The sequence below is a fragment of the Carassius carassius genome, chromosome 4 (genome assembly GCF_963082965.1).
Source record: "Carassius carassius chromosome 4, fCarCar2.1, whole genome shotgun sequence".
Lineage (NCBI taxonomy): Eukaryota > Metazoa > Chordata > Actinopteri > Cypriniformes > Cyprinidae > Carassius > Carassius carassius.
In genome coordinates this window covers 24228495-24248647 of record NC_081758.1, presented here as the reverse complement: position 1 = coordinate 24248647, position 20153 = coordinate 24228495, and the positions used below count along the sequence as shown (strand labels likewise).

General features: G+C 38.2%; 1 protein-coding gene across 5 annotated transcripts in view; it reads right to left on the bottom strand.

Moving 5' to 3' along the window:
* Positions 1 to 20153, bottom strand: part of LOC132139557 (leucine-rich repeat and calponin homology domain-containing protein 2-like) — a 76501-nt gene that overhangs the window by 39132 nt on the left and 17216 nt on the right. The window lies entirely within an intron of this gene.

Here is a 20153-nt window from a genome sequence, read left to right as displayed (position 1 = left end):
GATCAACAGAAAGATACAGAGACGGTATGCACAATAAAATGACAATGTTATATGTATAGCTGATATATACAGTCCAGCAGCACTGGGAGGTTTCTTTGTTTGTGTCACTGTACTTGACTGTGTTTGCATGTTCAAGACAGAGAGTCATTCTGGGGTTTTTCAGGGACTCTTTCTGCCTTTGTTTTGCCAGTAGGTGGCACCAAGTGACTTGAATTATTCTCCACTGATTTGTTCAAAACCACTGTTTCATTCACAAACCAATGTGTGTTACTTTGTGGTTGATCTTGTTTTGGCTTCAAATTTGGACAATTTTGACTGGAAGAAGAAAAGAACTTTGTATGAAATATCAGCCTTCATCCCCAAATGGACATCAATCTCAATCTTCAACCAATCAGAACTGAGTTATCATTACCATAGTGTTCCCATGGGAACAGACATGCATACAGAAGAAAAGTCATGTCAACTTTCTCTATCATTTATTGACTGTGCAGCTGAGGTTTCCAACCTGAAGCTGTGCTGCCTGGCAACCATAGATATGTACAGTATAGCTAGATGCCCTATTAGCAGCTGTTTCTATGGGCCGCTATACGCAAGCCATCCGCCATATTAGAACATGAAAGACAGTCCATGAGCACTCGAGAGCATCTGCACTGAAACTGTTGTTATACACACATTATCTATAGCTTCGGTAGACTTCAGAAGATGCTTTTGTTAAACTACAACTAGATGAAGTTGCACGAGAGGGGTCAAATGTAGACTGAATATCTATGCTGGCAGCTATTACAGACTGAAGCTGTGTTGCCTAGCAACTGTTACCAACCCAAACTGTACTGACATTCCTCTTGAACAACCTTCAGTAGGCTGATAAGAGAGCAGAGCACGCTCATAGCTGTGTCCGAAAGCCTATAGGCAGCTGACTTTGCAGGCAGCGTTCTTGAGCGAAGGCACCTCATGAAACAGATTTCAGACAGGCTTCTGTGGCAGTATAACAATTTAATGATCTACAAAAAATTAGAATGAGTCTTGGTGATAACTTAAAGAATATTTAATTACTATAATACTGATTTCTCGCTAGAACTAACATCGAAAGTGTAAAAAGTTAGTCAGAAATATACATTTACAAACAAACTGACTACCAAACGCAACTTTATTTTTTAGTTCAATCAGATGAAGGTATCTCATGAGACAGGAAGTGAATCTATCTTTGTATTCTAACATGCCTTGATCTCCAGGTCATTCTGTGTATTATTACTGTTCTTGTATATTGTTTTTTGTATTGTATACTGTTTTATGAATGCTTTATTATAGAATTATTACATGACGTAATCCTATTAGTGCCATGTTTGATATTAAAACAACCCTTGTTTAGTCCACCATGAATACCACGCATACCATTGTCCTCATAAAAATCACTGTATGTTCATTATTTTAATGAGAGTATAAAGGGGCACAAACTGCCTGCCCACTCTGATCATGCAAATTAGCCAGAATTCAAACAAAGGGTCGTAAACTTTCCCTCTGAAAGTTTAAGTTACCATTGGCTCACTGATCACCTGGATGTGTGACCTTGCCAGAAGTTAAAAGACCTCTCATCCATGACACGCTCTTTGTGATCCCAATTCCAACACCACCAAACCTTCAACCTATTAAGACTGAGACTAGTGCTGGGCGGTTTGACCAAAAATGTATATACCGTTTTTTTTTTCAAAATTATACCGGTTTTCCGGTTTATGACGTTTTTTTTTAATTTTTATGCATAATCAGGTGTACAATGGATTTTCTGCTGGTTGATATTCCAAGACGTGCTTGCGGCTAAGGTGCTGGAGCAAATTGCTCGTGTCTTAGCCCGACAGCACTTGCATAAAATGGATATTATATATGCATAATCTGCCTGCAGTGCATATGCAGTTTGCAGCACGGACTCATTGTGCTTTCACACAGGACGTGTTTGCAGTCCACTACTGATCCGCGTCGGTTTAGTCCACAAACACAACATTTGTTCATTGTTTTGATTTCATAGCATGTAAAAAAAAAAATATATATATATATATATATATATTATATATATATTATATATATATAAATTTTTTTCTTTTTTTTTTCTTCAGCATCGTAAGTCTTTTATCACAGAACAATCTTTCATATAGACATTAGTTTAAACTGATGTTTAAACAGATTTCGGTCCCTCATTCCGGTGCCTCTTAAATGCCTGAGCGATCAATTTAAATATTTGTATTGGTTCTCCGAAATGTACACACGAATCATGGGCGTCGCTAGGCTTTTTTAGCGGGGCTTCATAAACTATACACAAATTCGTGATCGCCTCAGAGTCAGTCCGCTTGAATGTCATAAGAAAATGGAGGCAGATCTGTCTTCTCTCCATCTTTCAACACGCTCTTCAATCCACAGACCGCGTGGAGCAGCGCGAGTGGACTCAAACACAAACAGAGGACACAAGGTGTGTTTATCGATAGATTGCTAGAATATCTGTATCTGTGCAGTTGTCATAAATATAGTTTACAAAAGATCACAAGGGAGCAATCGGTTTCTCATCTAACGTTACTGTTAAGTTTCTGCTGCGTTCTAGAGTTGTGACGTTCGCGAACGAACCGATTCTTTTGAACGGCTCATAAACATGAACGATGGGAGCCGAGTCGCGGCTGGAGGGGAGCCGTTCTTTTTTCCTATGCTTGTTTCACACAGATGCACACAAATGAGCTCCTCCGCGAGACAGAACAGTTATAGGGGGAGGGGCGCACCCAGCGCAGGCCAACCCTTTATAGCGTGATGATATTAGTTATTAGTTGTGCACGCATCCTTCACGTCCTTCACATCCTGCGTGCCTCTGTCATTGGGTAGGAGCGTTGAAAAAAAAGTTGTTTTGCACAGACATTTATTGCAGCCCACTTTGTTATTGTTCATTGACTTGAAGGGGCTGATGTTTGCAAAGTTTACAGTAGTAATTGTATGTAGACATTTCCATTTTATTTATTCTAACTTTAAATATTTTTTTGTTTTCTATCAAAATGTTCTTGTGTGATAATGTTCTTGTGTGGAAGTGTTTGTAGTAAAAGCTGTTTTGCACAGAAATTCATTGCAGCTGGCTTTGTTTTTGATGTTTATTCGTGAGTAGGTATTGTATGAATAACATAAGTCAACGTAGCTTTACACACACACACACACACACACACTTTGTACTAAAGGTAAATCCAAAATAGTGATATCACTGTCTAAGCAGAGGGATTTGTGCAACCCTATGGAATATAGTCCACACATGACAAATGAGGTAATAATCAATATTTCAGAATAATTCAAACTCAGATATTGGTGTGTGATATCTGAGTTTTAATTATTTGACTACAAATCTCACCTCATCATTCTTCCCAGTGATTATTTCCAGGATAAACTGAGATGGCTCCAAGCTGGCTTCTTAAAACTGACTAAATATTTAAAAGAGCCAAAAGAGCCGTTCTTTTGAACGGCTCTTTGAAAGGAACGGATCGCGAAGATCCGGATCCCCTCAAAGAGCCATAAATCCCATCACTACTGCGTTCACTGCTCATACCACAGCTGTTTCCTCCAAAATCGAGCCCTTAACCTTTTTTGGGGTGAAAATACTAATGTGCCTAAGACTGTAAGCTACTTTACAAACGACATTGTTGCTACTTTATAAAGAATGACCATACAGTCATACACAGAACTGATTAAAGACAGTGATAGACAGCATTCATCTTAACTAAATATCAGAGTGATTGACAGAGATACAGTAGAAACATTATGTGTGGTTTTGTATTAAATAATGACCCAGATCATGAAATACATTTATTATCCTTAGAGTAAGGGAAGCTTGGGAAATGAGAGTATCCAAGGAGCGTGTGAATGCTATGGATTTATTTTAAATCTTTTTAATGTTCTTTAATGTTATCCTTTTTAGGCTTTTTTAAAAGTTTTTAAATATTTATTTATTTATTTTTATAGAAGTATCGGTTCAGGCACCGTTTAGGCACCAGTACCATTTTAAAAGTATCGAAATGGCACCGGTATCGAATAAAACCCAATCGATACCCAACCCTAAAAGGATGACAGTATTTCTATTTTTGGATTAACTATCCCTTTAAGAACAGAGACACACATCTATCAGTTTCTCTGAGATGACTATAATTTACAGTAATCTATTATGTCTCTCAGAACCTGAGGACAGAGACCCAATCAACTGAACTGGGAAAGAGCTAAGCAAACACACACACATACACACACCACACACACACGGCGAGAGAGCGAGAGACTGTATGAGGAATTGAGTGTTTGAGATTGTCAAAGACAGACAGACACAGACAGAGAGACAGTGATTGGGTGAAGAGAATCTTAAAGAGCGAGACAGCATGACTGTGAGGAACTGTGTGTGTGTGTGTGCGCGCATGACTGTTGACAGAGAAGAGGTGTGTAAGAGAGGAAGCGATTAGGGGGATGAACTGAGAAAAAAAAAGTGTAAGAAAAAAATATTGGTAGCATTTTACTGTTACTCATAAGTGTAATTCATATATTGTGAAACTGCAGCTTCAAGTTAACGCAAAATAAATATGATCTGCTTTCTTCTGACTTCCATTTTTCCACGCTTACACTTCTGGAACGTTGTTTTCACTAAAATATGGTCAAAAGTACTGCAAGCCTGTGAACAGTGATTTCCAACTGAAAACAACAGTTTAAAGAACTGCAAAATAGATTGACTGCAATGAACCAATCTGTATGTGTGAAAAAAAAAGTTGCAAACATCTAAATTACTTGTGCATGTGGTGCAAAAAGTTCCCGAAATAAACCGATATCTATAGCTCTGTCTTTCTTTTCTCTGCGCTTACAATTTGTACCGATTCTCTCACACAGTTTTGCAAGTTTGAGGGAGAGGGCGAGTCCACCTTCTTCTTGTAGCCAATCAAATGAGGCTCTCGCTCACTCTGCATTTACTCCTATCCGATTTTTACATTGGCAGCACATAACCTTTATCTTTATTTAGTTCAGGATCGTTCTCTCTGCCAGAACGGTACTTTTAAAGTACACATAATTTAAAGATAAATAAATATATAACAACTTAATTAAAACATGATACTTTAGTTGTGTACCATTAGGCTAGACTCCCATGTGTTCGTACTGAATTGTGAGTTGGTGTTAAAATTATTGGATTAGTTTGGCTTTACATTGAAATTTCATATATCATATAATCTGCATACACCATTGAGCGGATGTTAAACATTAAATGTGACAATGCTCAGCACTACAGTATAAGAGTGCTATACTTTGTAAAACATTTTTTCTATACCAATAAGGCTACATATATCTGGACTTGTCAGTTTTTCAGACAATGTCTCCGTTTACGGTATTTAACACTCAACTGTATATTTTGAAATTTCAGTTTGGAATCTGATTACTTTCATGTAACTGATCAAGCTATTACATAAAGCAAGTATGAGCAACAAAATGCTTTCTTTTTTGTCCAGATTTGACTAACGCAAAAGCATAATCTTCAAATCAACATAAAAAATAAACTTTGATAAAAATGTCTTTAATGATGTCTAAATATATATCCAAATTCAAATAACTAATTATGTGGGAATCCAATGTTCCCAGCAACCAGGGAACACACAGCCATGTTTATATATTTATATGAGCTAAAAAGCCATCTAGTGGTAACTTAATGGTATTACATTAAAAAGTACCGTTCTGGCAATGAGAACAATCCTGAACTAATTGAAGATTATTGTTTTGGTGTGTGATGTGTTTATTAAACCAATCTGATAAGAGTAAGTGGAGAGTCAGCCAGAGCCTCATTTGATTGGCTACAAGAAGCTGATGGATCTTCCCTCCCATTCAAACTTGCAAAACTCAAGCCCCTTTGACACTGTACATTGATTCAATTCAATTCAAGTTTATTTGTATAGCGCTTTTTACAATACAAATCGTTACAAAGCAACTTTACAGAAAATTATGTTTCTACAATATTTAGTAGTAGCTAGTAGTTTGTGCACGTTTGACAGGATTTTAGAAAAATAAAAATAATAATAATAATACAAGACGTAGTCAGCTAGATGATGAACTATCAATATTATTAATTAATAGTAATTATATGATGCAGTCACACATGTAGCAATAATTGTTAGTTCTGTTTGTTGATTCAAGGTTAGCGTCATCTGGGGTCCTCTGAGGGTCAGCATCATCTCGGCAAAACATAGAAACAAAATAGAGACATCATTAGCATAGCTGCTGAAACTGAAGTAAAATTAGTTTAACCCAAGCTAAAGAATAAAAATGCAGATGCAACTACACTCACAATTTAAGAGATACATTATTCGAATGCTTGGCGAAAGAGATGCATTTTTAATCTAGATTTAAACAGAGAGAGTGTGTCTGAACCCCGAACATTATCAGGAAGGCTATTCCAGAGTTTGGGAGCCAAATGTGAAAAAGCTCTACCTCCTTTAGTGGACTTTGCTATCCTAGGAACTACCAAAAGTCCAGCATTTTGTGACCTTAGGGTGCGTGATGGATTGTAGCGTGGTAGAAGGCTAGTTAGATACGCAGGAGCTAAACCATTTAGGGCCTTATAGGTAAGTAATGATAATTTGTAACTGATATGGAACTTAATAGGTAGCCAGTGCAGAGACTGTAAAATTGGGGTAATATGATCATATTTTCTTGACCTGGTAAGGACTCTAGCTGCTGCATTTTGGACTACCTGTAGCTTGTTTATTGACGAAGCAGGACAACCACCTAGAAGTGCATTACAATAGTCCAGTCTAGAGGTCATGAATGCATGAACTAGCTTTTCTGCATCAGAAACAGATAACATGTTTCGTAGCTTGGCTGTGTTTCTAAGATGGAAGAATGCAGTTTTTGTAACATTGGAAATATGATTTTCAAAAGACAAATTGCTGTCTAATATAACACCCAGATTTCTGACTGTAGAGGAAGTAACAGTACATCCGTCTAGTTGCAGATTGTAATCTACAAGATTCTGTGTGGTGTTTTTTGGTCCAATAATTAATATCTCTGTCTTATCCGAATTTAATTGGAGAAAATTATTTGTCATCCAATCTTTTACATTTTTAACACACTCTGTTAGCTTAGATAATTGGGAAGTTTCATCTGGTCTCGTTGAGATATATAGCTGAGTATCATCAACATAACAGTGGAAGCTAATTCCGTATTTTCTAATAATATTACCAAGGGGCAACATGTATATTGAAAATAGAAGGGGACCTAGGACGGATCCTTGTGGCACTCCATATTTTACTGATGATAAATGAGATGACACCCCATTTAAGTAAACAAAATGGTAGCGATCGGACAGGTAGGATCTAAACCATCTTAGAGCCTGCCCTTGAATACCTGTATGGTTTTGTAATCGATCTATGAGTATGTCATGATCTATGGTGTCGAACACAGCACTAAGATCAAGTAAGACTAGAAATGAGATGCAGCCTTGATCTGACGCAAGAAGCAGGTCATTTGTAATTTTAACAAGTGCAGTTTCTGTGCTATGGTGGGGCCTGAAACCTGACTGAAATTCTTCATACAGATCATTTTTATGCAGGAAGGTGCTCAATTGAGCATTCACAACTTTTTCTAATATTTTAGACATAAATGGAAGATTTGAAATAGGCCTATAATTTGCCAGTACACTAGGATCTAGTTTTGGTTTCTTAATAAGAGGCTTGATAACCGCCAGCTTGAATGGTTTTGGGACGTGACCTAAAGATAACGACGAGTTAATGATATTGAGAAGCGGTTCTTCGGCTACAGGTAACAGCTCTTTTAGTAATTTAGTGGGTACAGGATCTAATAAACATGTTGTTGGTTTAGATACAGTGATAAGTTTATTTAGCTCTTCCTGTCCTATATTTGTAAAGCACTGCAGTTTATCTTTGGGTGCAATGGATGAAACTGAAGTGTTAGACGCTGTAGAATCTACATTCGCTATTGTATTTCTAATGTTATCTATTTTATCAGTGAAGAAATTCATAAAGTCATTACTATTTAACGTTGGTGGAATATTTGAATCAGGTGGCGTCTGGTAATTTGTTAATTTAGCCACTGTGCTAAATAAAAACCTTGGATTGTTTTGGTTATTTTCAATGAGTTTGTGGATATGCTCTGTCCTAGCAGTTTTTAGAGCCTGTCTATAGCTGGACATACTGTTTTTCCATGCAATTTTAAAAACTTCCAAGTTAGTTTTTCTCCATTTGCGTTCAAGACTACGAGTTACTTTCTTGAGAGAGTGAGTATTACTGTTATATTGGTCCTGGAGTATTACTGTTACATTGGTCCCGGAAAATTGCCAGATTGCCTTTTGTGTGAATGCAAACACATCCTGGGATTGATTCCAGGACCGATCCCGGGTTGGAGACCTAGTAACATGTCCGGGTTCAGTCCCGAAACGAGCTCTGTGTGAACAAAAGCCAGGACCAATGGCGTAAACATTGTGTCATAGTGATGACGCATATTATCGCGTGACTCTTTTACCGGGTGTTTTGAAGGCTGATCAACGTTTGCCCCGAAGAAATGTGCACAAACTGTAATGAAGCAGAGATCAGTTAGCTCCTCAGTACTCGCACTGAAGCTGAGATCATTCGCCAACTTAAGTGAAAGTTAACGTGCCAAGCGTTTTCGTTTCATACATTACACGTAACAACCTGATTTCACGTGTCATTACAGGACCTTTACGGGTTGTGTGTGTGAACGCACGCACATATTCTGGGAAACCACTGGCAGTATGAATGAACCAAAATCTAATGATCCGGGAACAATTGCCGGGACACATTACCCGTGTATTATCTGGAATATCAGTGTGAAAGGGGTTTTCCAGTGAGTGAGAGAGTCGGGCCAAAAGTGCAGATAGAAGAAAGATGGAGCTGAAAATACTGGTTTATTTTGGGAACTTTTGCACCACATGTATAACAAGTCATTCAGATGTTCGCAACAGTTTTTTTTTTACACATTTTTGTTCTATGCAGTCAATCCATTTTGCAGTTCTTTAAACTTATTTTTGCTTGCAAATCCCTGTTCACAGGTTTTGACTGTATTTTAGTGAAAACAACGTGCCAAAAGTGTAAGTAGGGCTGCAAGATTAATCGTATTTTAATCTCGATAACGATATCCACCTTTCTTGATTAATTAAAAATAATTGTCACGATATTGTCCGGCTCGTTATTTATCCTGAAATGTGTTTTTAATTTGCCATTTGTGTTATCTTGCATTGCTAACAAGTCTTTACTAGCATTCATGCTTGTGGTTGCCAGATGTGAAGAGCTTTAGGCCCTGTGTCCACCAAAGCGTTTTTCCCCACGGCTAGCATATTTTTTCAGTTGTTCTCAATGGGTGTGCCGTGTTTTTTAAAATGCCAGGAGCTTGCTGAGCACGGAGCGTATTTTTCGCACTGAGCTTTCATGTGTTTTTTTTTCTCGCGCCGAAAGTTGAAGAATGTTCAACTTTGGATAAAACACTGCGCTCATCACTGTCACTTTCTTTTAAACTCAGCAAGTGCTACCGAAAACAAATATCCTGTGATAAAATAATCCATATGAAAACAACGCGATGTCCGTTTTTCACGTCTCCCTTCATTATATCTAATGCGACCACGCCCCAGCGCTGAATGCGCTTTTGAAATTATAATGTGTCACTGAAGCATGCGGCTTGAATACGCCCACACGCCTTGAATACGCCCAAACATTGGTTTCCCGGAAACCAATGTTCTGTATGTGTTTTATGGCCTTATTCAAGTAATTTAAAATTTTTAGTTTTTCCACTAACCACGCATAACATTTTTTTTCTCAAAAACACAATCATGTACATACATGCTGCTCACATATTATTATAGCCCAGTTTGTGCTGATTACAGTGAGATTAGACTTTAGCCATTTAGAAGTACAAAAAAAGCACAAATGTCAGGGCATGACAAAACTTCTCCAGGCCCCAAAAATACCCTTAGACCTTAGAGGGTTAAGGATACACTTTCTTCCTGGTGTTTTATTTAATTTGTGCAATCTGGCAACCCTCTGCACAATTGCTGATGATGAAAACATCCGAGTTTAGCGATCTCTCCACAGCGATATTCTGCTACATAAAAAAAAGTGTCATATAGATAATGAGTGTTTTTTTTCACAAGCCATTTGTACTGTTTGTGTTAACAAATGTGCCACAATCGAACTTTCACTGAGTTTCAATAATGGATCTATTGTGTTTGAGGAATAAATGTGCTTTTCCTACCCGTGACAATACAATGGGGGAAAATTAACAGAAATTGGAATAGTTGGAATTTATATTAAGAGTTTCTGAAGGATTGTTTTTTTTTAATCTTTTTTTTTTTTACCAGTATTCGTGTTAAAAATGGCATGGCAATGTTAGTTTTCAGTGTGTATTAAAGATTTTTGAGCAAATTTTTTCCCATTTGCGAACAAAGTGTCACTTAGAATACTGTAATGTGATGTGAATACAGATGACAAAACACTAACCAAAATCATGAGTTTTGTATTATCATAGTTGGTTAAATGAAGTCAGTGTATAGTCAGTGGAGGTTGGTTAAAGCCTGGTTCACACGGGACGATTTTAAAATTGTCGGCCGATTTTCCAAACCTGAGAGACCCCACACACGGCGATAAAAAATCACGGCTCTAACAGTTTTGGTCGTACAGTGTGTGGTGTGCAGCTACACGGCAAAATCAACACATCACACACGAACCGATTTGACTCCCGAGCATTCCCCGGTCAGACGGGAAATCTCGCAAAATCCCTCGAGATCAAACGTGACTTCAGAGTAAACAATCATGGCGGACGAAGAGGATGCAGTGGCCATAGTTTGTGCTTTGTTTGTAAACGGAAAAAAAACATAAGAAAAAACAAGAAAAGGCGATGGTCAAAAAAGTGGAGACAAAGTCCTCCATCTCCGACGTCCACCGGACTTTCTGGTGCGCCATGCCGCTGGCTGTTTTGATTTTGTTTCCCGGTACTTCCTCGCCGCCTCGTCACCTCGCTTTCTGATTGGCTACACGCCACAGTCCACAGGCTGCGTGATCGTTTGTCCTCGGGGGACACCACACACGAGAAGAAATCAGGCCAAATAAATCCAACATGTTGGATATCCCCGATTTGAGATCGGAACGGTCCCGACGTCCTTCCGAGCAGAGGAGAGCAGTCTTAACACACCACACACGGCAGGAATATCTGATCAGATTATTTGACGATAATCGGAGCATCCTTAAGATTGTCGGAGGGTGTCAATCGGGGCTAAAATCGGCCTAATTATCCTGCCGTGTGAACCAGGCTTAAAGGACACATTAAATCTTATTGCATTTCCCTGCTGAAAAAAATAAATAAAATAGCTAAATCCAGCCTAAGCTGGTTGACTGATTTTAGTTGGTCATTTTTAGTTGGTCTTTGCTGGTTTTGACCACTTCCTTAGCTGGTCTGGCTGGGAGACCAGCTGGAACAACCAGCTAAAACCAGCTTGACCAAGCTGGAAGAGTTTTTCCAGCAGGATAGAATAATCGTTATTAATAATAGTGATTATAATTTTAATCAAAATAATCATGATTATCAGTTTAACCATTATCATGCAGTCCTAAGTGTAAGCGTGGAAAAATGGAAGTCAGTTGAATGCAGATCATATTTATTTTGCGTTAGCATGAAGCTGCAGTTTCAAAATACATGAATTACATTTAAGGGTAACAGTAAAATGCTGCAAATATTTTTTTTTCTTAAGCTTGAAACTAGATTTACACCTTTACATAGCTTCTCTTGCACATGCAAATTTACTTTACACTTCTACAACTCTTACCCTGCATTTGCAAATCTTTTAGGCATTATTTTACCTTCATAAGAGCTGACTGAAGAGAAATGATTATCTTTTTTTTCTTTTCTTTTTTTTCTCTATGGTCTCTGCATATAGTATCATTTTAATGAGTTATGACTTCATTTATTTTCTTTGTTTCTCCTTTCATTGTCTTATCTACCTTTTTTACACTCAAACAATACTTAGACTGAGGCACAGCTGTTTAGAAGAGGGGACCAGACCCCCACCACACACATACACACCCACATATGCGCGTGCGTGCGCACACACACACACACACACACACTTATATGAGAAATCAATGTGCTGCTTTTAATGCAAGGCCGATGGAGATGATACGGTCTATCAGCAAGCTTCATGAGAGGGGTAGGGCTCATGTTTCAGACACACACACACACACACACACACAAAGAGCAAACTCAATGCCCATGTGTTTCATGAATATGGTAATGGGCTGCATCAGTATATTTCATATATCTTCTTTATATAGGCATCGCCTATTTTTGAAGGTAAGAGTGTGCACTCAAATATGCTCTAAAACCCTTGTGATACTTTGTTTTTTATTGTATGTTTTAGCTGTGATTCCCATCCACTTACATTTTAAGACTGACAGACTGCAAAGGTTTGTGTTAAAAATCTCAGTTTGTGTTCTACTGAAGAAACAAAGTCACCTACATCTTGAATGCCCTGGGGGTAAGCAGATAAACATCAAATTTTCATTTTTGGGTGAACTATCCCTTTAAGGGGGTTAAGTGAATCAGCAGCTCACTGTATACATTTTCATTGTCTAACAGGGACTTTACAAAGACATTGTGTCATGTGATGCAGTATTTCCTCTTAGACACATAAAACATACTTGTGTGTTTGTTTCTTTTTACTCTACAAAAAACACATTCAATAATTTCACATTTTTATTTACCCTACCGTGATACACTGGGACCCTTATGATTATAATGTCACTGTCTGGACCAGACTGTGAATTCAAACTAATAAACTAACTGATTTAATAGATTTTAAAATGAATCATATAATGAGTGTAACTATAGGATAATGAAATTACAGGCTTATCGACTTTCACCCCTTTTATTGAGGGTAGATAACATGCTTTCTCTATCTTTTGTCACTGATGCCGAATCAAACGCTACTGTATTCTGTCTTAAATTAATCTGTCACTTTGGCTACCAGAAGCTTGCCAAATTAAGCAATTGCCAGCATAAACAGGTTTTGGTGGCATGCCCTCATCCCTAAAAACCATGAAAAGAAGCTCAGACTATAATTTCAGACTAGGGATGTCAATTTTCAATAATTTCCATGATCGATTGTCGTTTAAATTACAGATTAATTCATTGATTAATAGTTAACCTTAATGCTGCAAAATGCATCTATTGCAGCAGCATGCAGTCACAGGCAGAGGTGGGTAGAGTACCCAAAAACTGTACTCAAGTAAAAGTAAAAGTACTTCTAGAAATATTTACTCAAGTAAAAGTAAAAGTACTAGTCTTGAATAGTTACTTGAGTAAGAGTAAAAGAGTATCGGATAAAAAATCTACTCAAGTAGTTAGTTACTAGTTACTTTGGGTCATATATACTGTACTGAGCCTATTTTTATTTAGATATATAGATAAAATGTATGTAATGTATGTGTGCGTGTATAAATGTATATATTTCATCAGCCTTTACTCCAATTTATGTAATTTATTATAAAACCCTGTCTGTTTACTTAAGTAACAGATATAGGTGTCATGCCATAACATATTTTTAATACGACTGACTTTATATTAAATGTGAATTTAACATTGAAAGTTAATGTGATATAAATATTGCTACTAATCTTTCATTGTTCAGAAAGAGAGCAAATAACATTTACATTATTAAAGATCATTTTCACTGACAGTCTACATTTCAATCACTCTCAGAAACTCCCATTAAAATCACTGAAACTGTTAACACTGTGAAATCAATATCTTAATTAAAGATTCATACACACATCTGCACTTTGTTGTTCCTGCGAGAGAATTCGCCAGAAAGAGGTATTCAGTCAGTGAGCGAGTGAAGGAGGCACCGGCATTTTAGCGATGACTCATCGGAACACCTCTGATTGGCCAATGCTTTAATAAGCTCAAAAGAATCATGTGTGATTTGTTATAATGCGCAGCGCTGTATAAACGCATCTATCTCTGGCTAAGCGCCAGCAAGCAATCACGGATTTGAATTTAGCAGCTGATAATATGACTCGCTGAACGTACTTGCACCAGTGTGATTGTATTAAAATTAATAAAATCTTAATCGGCTATTTTTTGTCTTTTGGAAGCTGCATTCAACTTGACTCCCCTCTGTTATAAGCCACACACGTACAACAAACTAATGTCACAGTGGTATCGTGTACTGTAATCGAATGTAGCCCCAGTTATTACCTGTTAAACAGTAGACGGCACACGCGGTGTTCATCTAATAAGGATCTCCATCGCTAGCAAATAATAGCCTTTGCAGATTTCACTTCAGTGCAGTTCCAGCCACGTTTTCAACGCTCTTTCTGTTCTTAAACGTTACAACTCCGAGTGAACCACTTCAGACGCTCAGCGCGTGCGGCAGGGAACTGAACGACTCATTCAAACTGATTCATGAACCAATTCACTCGTTTGCCAATTGGTTTGATCAAGCCTTTGAACAGAATTGACTCAAAAGAATGAATCATTCGCGAATGTGCATCGCTCATTGCCCAGAGAAAAGTAGACGGCGTTTGGAATAAACTGAAGCATTATAACATTTATTGCATTAAGATAAAGTAACGAGAGGAGCGTCGCCCACAGTAACGAAGTAAAAGTACAGATTTTCCCCCCAAAATTTACTCAAGTAAGAGTATAAAGTACCCATCTTTAAATATACTCCGAAAAGTATTCGTTACCCCAAAAAATTACTCAAGTAAATGTAACGAAGTAAATGTAACTCGTTACTACCCACCTCTGGTCACAGGTATGACAGGATATGCAAAAGCCATTTGAAAAAAAAAACCCCATCATTTTACTTTTCTATCCGGCACGGAGACTGCTGAACGCACCTCTTTAAACGGTTTCGTGGTGCTCGTTGTTGTATTTTAAAACACAATTGCAATGTTTTCAACAAACATTATGGCATTTAAAATAAAATGATCCCAAACGTAACTGTGGCGCGTGTGGCTGTGCTGTGCAGTCAGAGAACCGCTTCCTTCGGTGCTGCTGCAAAACACACCGTTACTCACGTCAAACATTTTCATGTGAGTATTATGACCAGAACTTCATTTGATCCTGCTTGGTCCTGTTCTGGAAAATGTCAGATTTTGAATTTTTGCATTCCGGTAGTCCTATTTGTTTTAAAAAATCTGGCATTTACAGTGCATTAAATCATGACAGTGTGTGCGTGCGTGCATACAAGGATGGAGTGAGCACAAGTTTGGCTGGATTTATTTGGAGGTTATTGCTAACATCTCATTTGGCACAAATCTAAAATGTTTCCATATTCGCAATGTAGCTATCTGAAAGTTAAACTATTATTTATAAATGTAAACTTGGCTTGTGCTTTACATGCCTTCGCAAATAGATGGAAAAGAACAATCATGACACACGGCTCTAAAGCAGAGTAGCTTTTATTAAGCCACAGTCGACTGCTTGCGTTCCTTCCGGTTGTACGGGTGTTTCTACAAAACAAAACTGGAAATCAAGGGGTAATGATGTCATTGGTGACACAATGACACTATGGACACGGTCTCTGGATTTAAACATTCTTCGAAACATTCGTGATAATTTAAGTACACAAGTCAGCAAAATATATAACAATGTTTTAGTGGTTTTTGGATATTTTAATTAAAAAAATCTTAAATATTGTGCCTTTAAGTGGGCAGTTCCTTTAAGGCAGGGGTGCTGGCAATCGACGGTCCTGCAAATTTCAGCTCCAATCCTAATAAAATACACCTGAAGCAACAAAGGCCCCTTTCACACTACACGTCGGACCCGGCATATTGCCGGAACATTGCCGGGTCGCCTTCTGTGTGAAAGCAACCATGTCCCGGGATTGATTCCGGCATTGAACCCGGGTCGGGGACCAAGCAACATTGCCGGATTCGACCCGGGACGAGCGCTGTGTGAACAAAAGCCAGATCTAATGCCATGTCGAAGTGATGACGCGCGTAATCGCGGGACTCTTTTACCAGCTGTTTTGAAGGAAGATCAATGTTCGCAACAAAACAATATGTGCAAACTGTAATGAAGCAGAGATCAGTTAGTTCCTCAATTTCCGCGCAGACGCCGAGATCGTTTGCTTGTTTCAGTGAAAGTATAACGTGCCTAGCGTTTTCGACTCATACATTACACGTCACACACTGATGTCATGTGTCGTTACGGGATCTTTACAGGTTGTGTGTGAAAGCACGCACATATCCCGAGTAATCTCTGGCAGTGTGAAATTGCAAAATCTAGCTACCCGGGAACAATTGCCGGAACACTTTACCCGTGTATTTGCCGGAATGGCAGTGTGAAAGGGGCTTCATTAAGGTCTTCAGGATCACTAAAAAATTAAAGGCAGGTGTGTTTGATTAGGGTTGGAGCTAAACTTTCCAGGACAGTGGATCGCCAGGAGCAGGGTTGGACACTCCAGCTTCAAGGCATATAATACCAGGGCTCACAAAATTTCAAAATCCCCAGTAGCCCTTTGGGCAGGCATTCTTCAGGTTTTGGTAGCCCAAAATAAATGTAACTAGCACGAATAAAAAAAAGATATTGGCTGAACTTCACTGTGGACAAATCAGCATGATCAAAAACTTTAAGTCAAGAGTCACTGTTCAGATCATAACAATAATAGTCACAATCAGATCATTTTTTTGATGAACAAAAATTTATTATATTATATTATATTATATTATATATTATATTCTTTATTTTCATGACTATGAAAATTGTAGATTCACACTGAAGGCATCAAAACTATGAATTAACACGTGGAATTATATATGGAATTATATACATAACAAAAAAGTGTGAAACAACTGAAAATTTGTCATATTCTAGGTTCTTCAAAGTAGCCACCTTTTGCTTTGATTACTGCTTTGCACACTCTTGGCATTCTCTTGATGAGCTTCAAGAGGTAGTCACCTGAAATGGTCTTCCAACAGTCTTGAAGGAGTTCCCCGAGAGATGCTTAGCACTTGTTGGCCCTTTTGCCTTCTGTCTGCGGTCCAGCTCACCCCTAAACCATCTCGATTGGGTTCAGGTCCGGTGACTGTGGAGGCCAGGGCATCTGGCGCAGCACCCCATCACTCTCCTTCTTGGTCAAATAGCCCTTGATGCCTTCAGTGTGACTCTACAATTTTCATAGTCATGCAAATAAAGAAAACTCTTTGAATGAGAAGGTGTGTCCAAACTTTTGGTCTGTACTGTACTATATATATATATGTTTAATGAACACCTTAAGTACTTATTTGATACCACAGCAAAAACTAGTAGCATAACTAATAAAGGTCATTAAAAGACAAGTGAATCGTCTGTAATAAAATAGGATCAAATAAACAAATTACAAAGATCTAAATAAAATACAACTAAACTACAAATAAAGCAAGGTCTAACATTAGTTTGCAGCCACAGAAATGTAATATGTGTAAAAAAAACACTGCATAGTGTTCACTGTATAAATTAAATATAGATGAATCTTAGTTACAGTTGTGTTTTGTTGTTGAATTAACACTGACGACACAGACAGCAGCAGGTATTTGGCTGCTGTACCTTTAAGACCAACAGCACAGCTCCAATATATTGATACACATACAATTTGTTTCTCGGCTGTTTTTCTTCACTTAAGACATAACTGACTGTTTAAGAGAATACTTGCCAATACAGACATTTTGAGAAAGAGGAAGGAGACAACAAAAGAGGAATCAATTATGTGTTCCCGTTCTGTCTGAAATGCGGCACGCAAGAACCAAATTGAGTTCTGTTTTGCCTCTTTGTCTGTTCTTGAGCTTCAATGGTTTAAAATGCTTGAATGTTTAAATTGGCAAGACTTAGAAACACATTCAAATAACCACCTACAATCAGCCAGGGTGGTGATACATTTTGGTAGCCCGACTGGAAAACACATTAGGCATGGGACGCCATGATAGTAATTTTGTAAGCCCTGATAATCCTACATTGTGATCCGGGATGCCAAAATAAAATAAGTAAGGAATAATTGATGATGGGCCGTTGAATTATTAGAAAAATAATGCACACCCGAGGTGGTTAATGAAGTTATTAGAAAGAGAGCGAGAGCGACAGAGACACACAAAGAGAGAGAGAGAGCATGTGTGAATTAGGCTAACGTACCTCTGTGCGTCTCTAAACACTGTTCTGCTGCAGCATCTCTAAACAGCGCTGTTATTACCTCACTAGTGAGAAATGTCACGTGTAGCCTTTAAGTTGCTACACTATATAGGCTAACTGATAAAATCGCCAGGGCAGTGCTGACAGTACCTTTTTGACTGTTATTACAGTTAACTATGTGAAGTGATATGGAATTGTAATGCGGTCAAGAGAGATGCCTGGAACTACATTCGCCGTACGTTTCCCAGAAAATAATTGCACATCTATTCAATAGATCAATATCGATGTACATCTATACATCGATGTCTTGCTCTGGAGGCACTGCATATGCAAATGTTCGTACCCTTGTGACGTCACATGCCACCTCATATCCAAATGAGCCATTTCTGGAGCTGGATTAAATAAATGCTTTGTTTATAATTAGGAGGATGTTTTAAGCTATGAAAACTGCAGGATGTTTCAAAGCTACAAAGACCTCTTATATGTCAAAAGATCAAGGCAAATGTGATTTCTGTGAAATGTGATGTCATGACCCCTTTAAGAAATTAAGATTATAAAAAGCTTAGCCCTAGAGCCCAGAATGATTGATAATTAAGCTATCAGATACTTCAGAAAATGAGAAGAGCTGACTCATACTTCATCGATTTTATTTTTAACCCTGAATTAGCCTAATGATAGTTTTAGATGTATTTGCCATGTCAAACATTTGACTGCATCATCACTCTTTATTGATCTATTGGATAGATTATTAACATTTTAATCCATATCCCCCAAATGTCTTTTTTCTTAGTGCTGCAAAGCATCACTATACAGTGATGTGCAACCTGAACTACAAAGACCATGATGCTGAGCACCAAGGTTTGAAGTTGACACCTTACAGATGGGACCAGCATGTCAGATCATGTGTAATTAACTCAGTCTCTTGAGAGTGCTGTGTGTGTGTGTTAATGTGTGTGTGTGTTCATCTGTGAAGGGCAAAGAGGTCTCAAGACAGCTGAGGCCTGTCTGGCTGTCACAAGATCTCAAGACCAGAGCGTGCATCACAGGAGGACGAGCAAGGAACTCAAACAACACCAGCTAAATTAAGTTACGTAGTTCCTCTTAAAATCGAATTATGTTTATAGACAGGCTTACAAAATGGGTGGCCTGATGGCCTAGGGCCAGTGTGACGCACTGTCACTTGCCTTTGAACATTGTTTTTAGTAATTCTTCTGATTTAAATGTCACAAAGCTGACAACAGCCACGTTTCCACTGTCGGGCTACAAGCGAGCGTGCTAGTGTGTGCCAGGGCCAGTTGCGTTTCCACGGTCACTTCTGGGGCTTGATCGTGCCTCGTCGGGGCTTCCTCTGGGCCAACGGACATGGTTTTTTGGCCCGACGAAAACCTTGGGCCAAAGCGGGCCAGCTGGGGCTAGAGGAGTGGTTATGAACAAAGGCGGAGTTTCTCCGCATCTGGAGCGCATCAGCGCCGTTCATTTCAGAAAGATAACAGCTATAACTCCAGCATTAAAGACTTTTTAAAATAAGTTGAGCTCAAAACTCACTTTCAGTCATCAGCGAATGTTTGAAATAACTCGATCCGATGTGGATTATAATCACTAAACAAGGGAGAAATATTTATAAGCGATGTAAAAGACTATGCACGCTAGACCTTGCGTTACTATAGAAAACATGATAAATGCAAATCAGACGTCAGCTTCTTATTCTCTATAACAATCGTGAATTTATTTAGTAACATATTTTATCTGTCATAAGTCTCGTCTCGAGAGTTTAGCTCCACGTAGCCTGTCATAAAAATATAATAATGGTTTTTGTTCGGGAGCTTTTATAAAAATAGAGAAATTATCATTCATTTTAAATGTGACGTATATGCTACTGTGCTATAAAAATAAATAAATAAAATAGAAATAGCCTACATTTATTTCTGTGACAAATTTTCAAGTCTGATAAAATAACTCATTATGCTCGATGTATCACTTATAGTAAA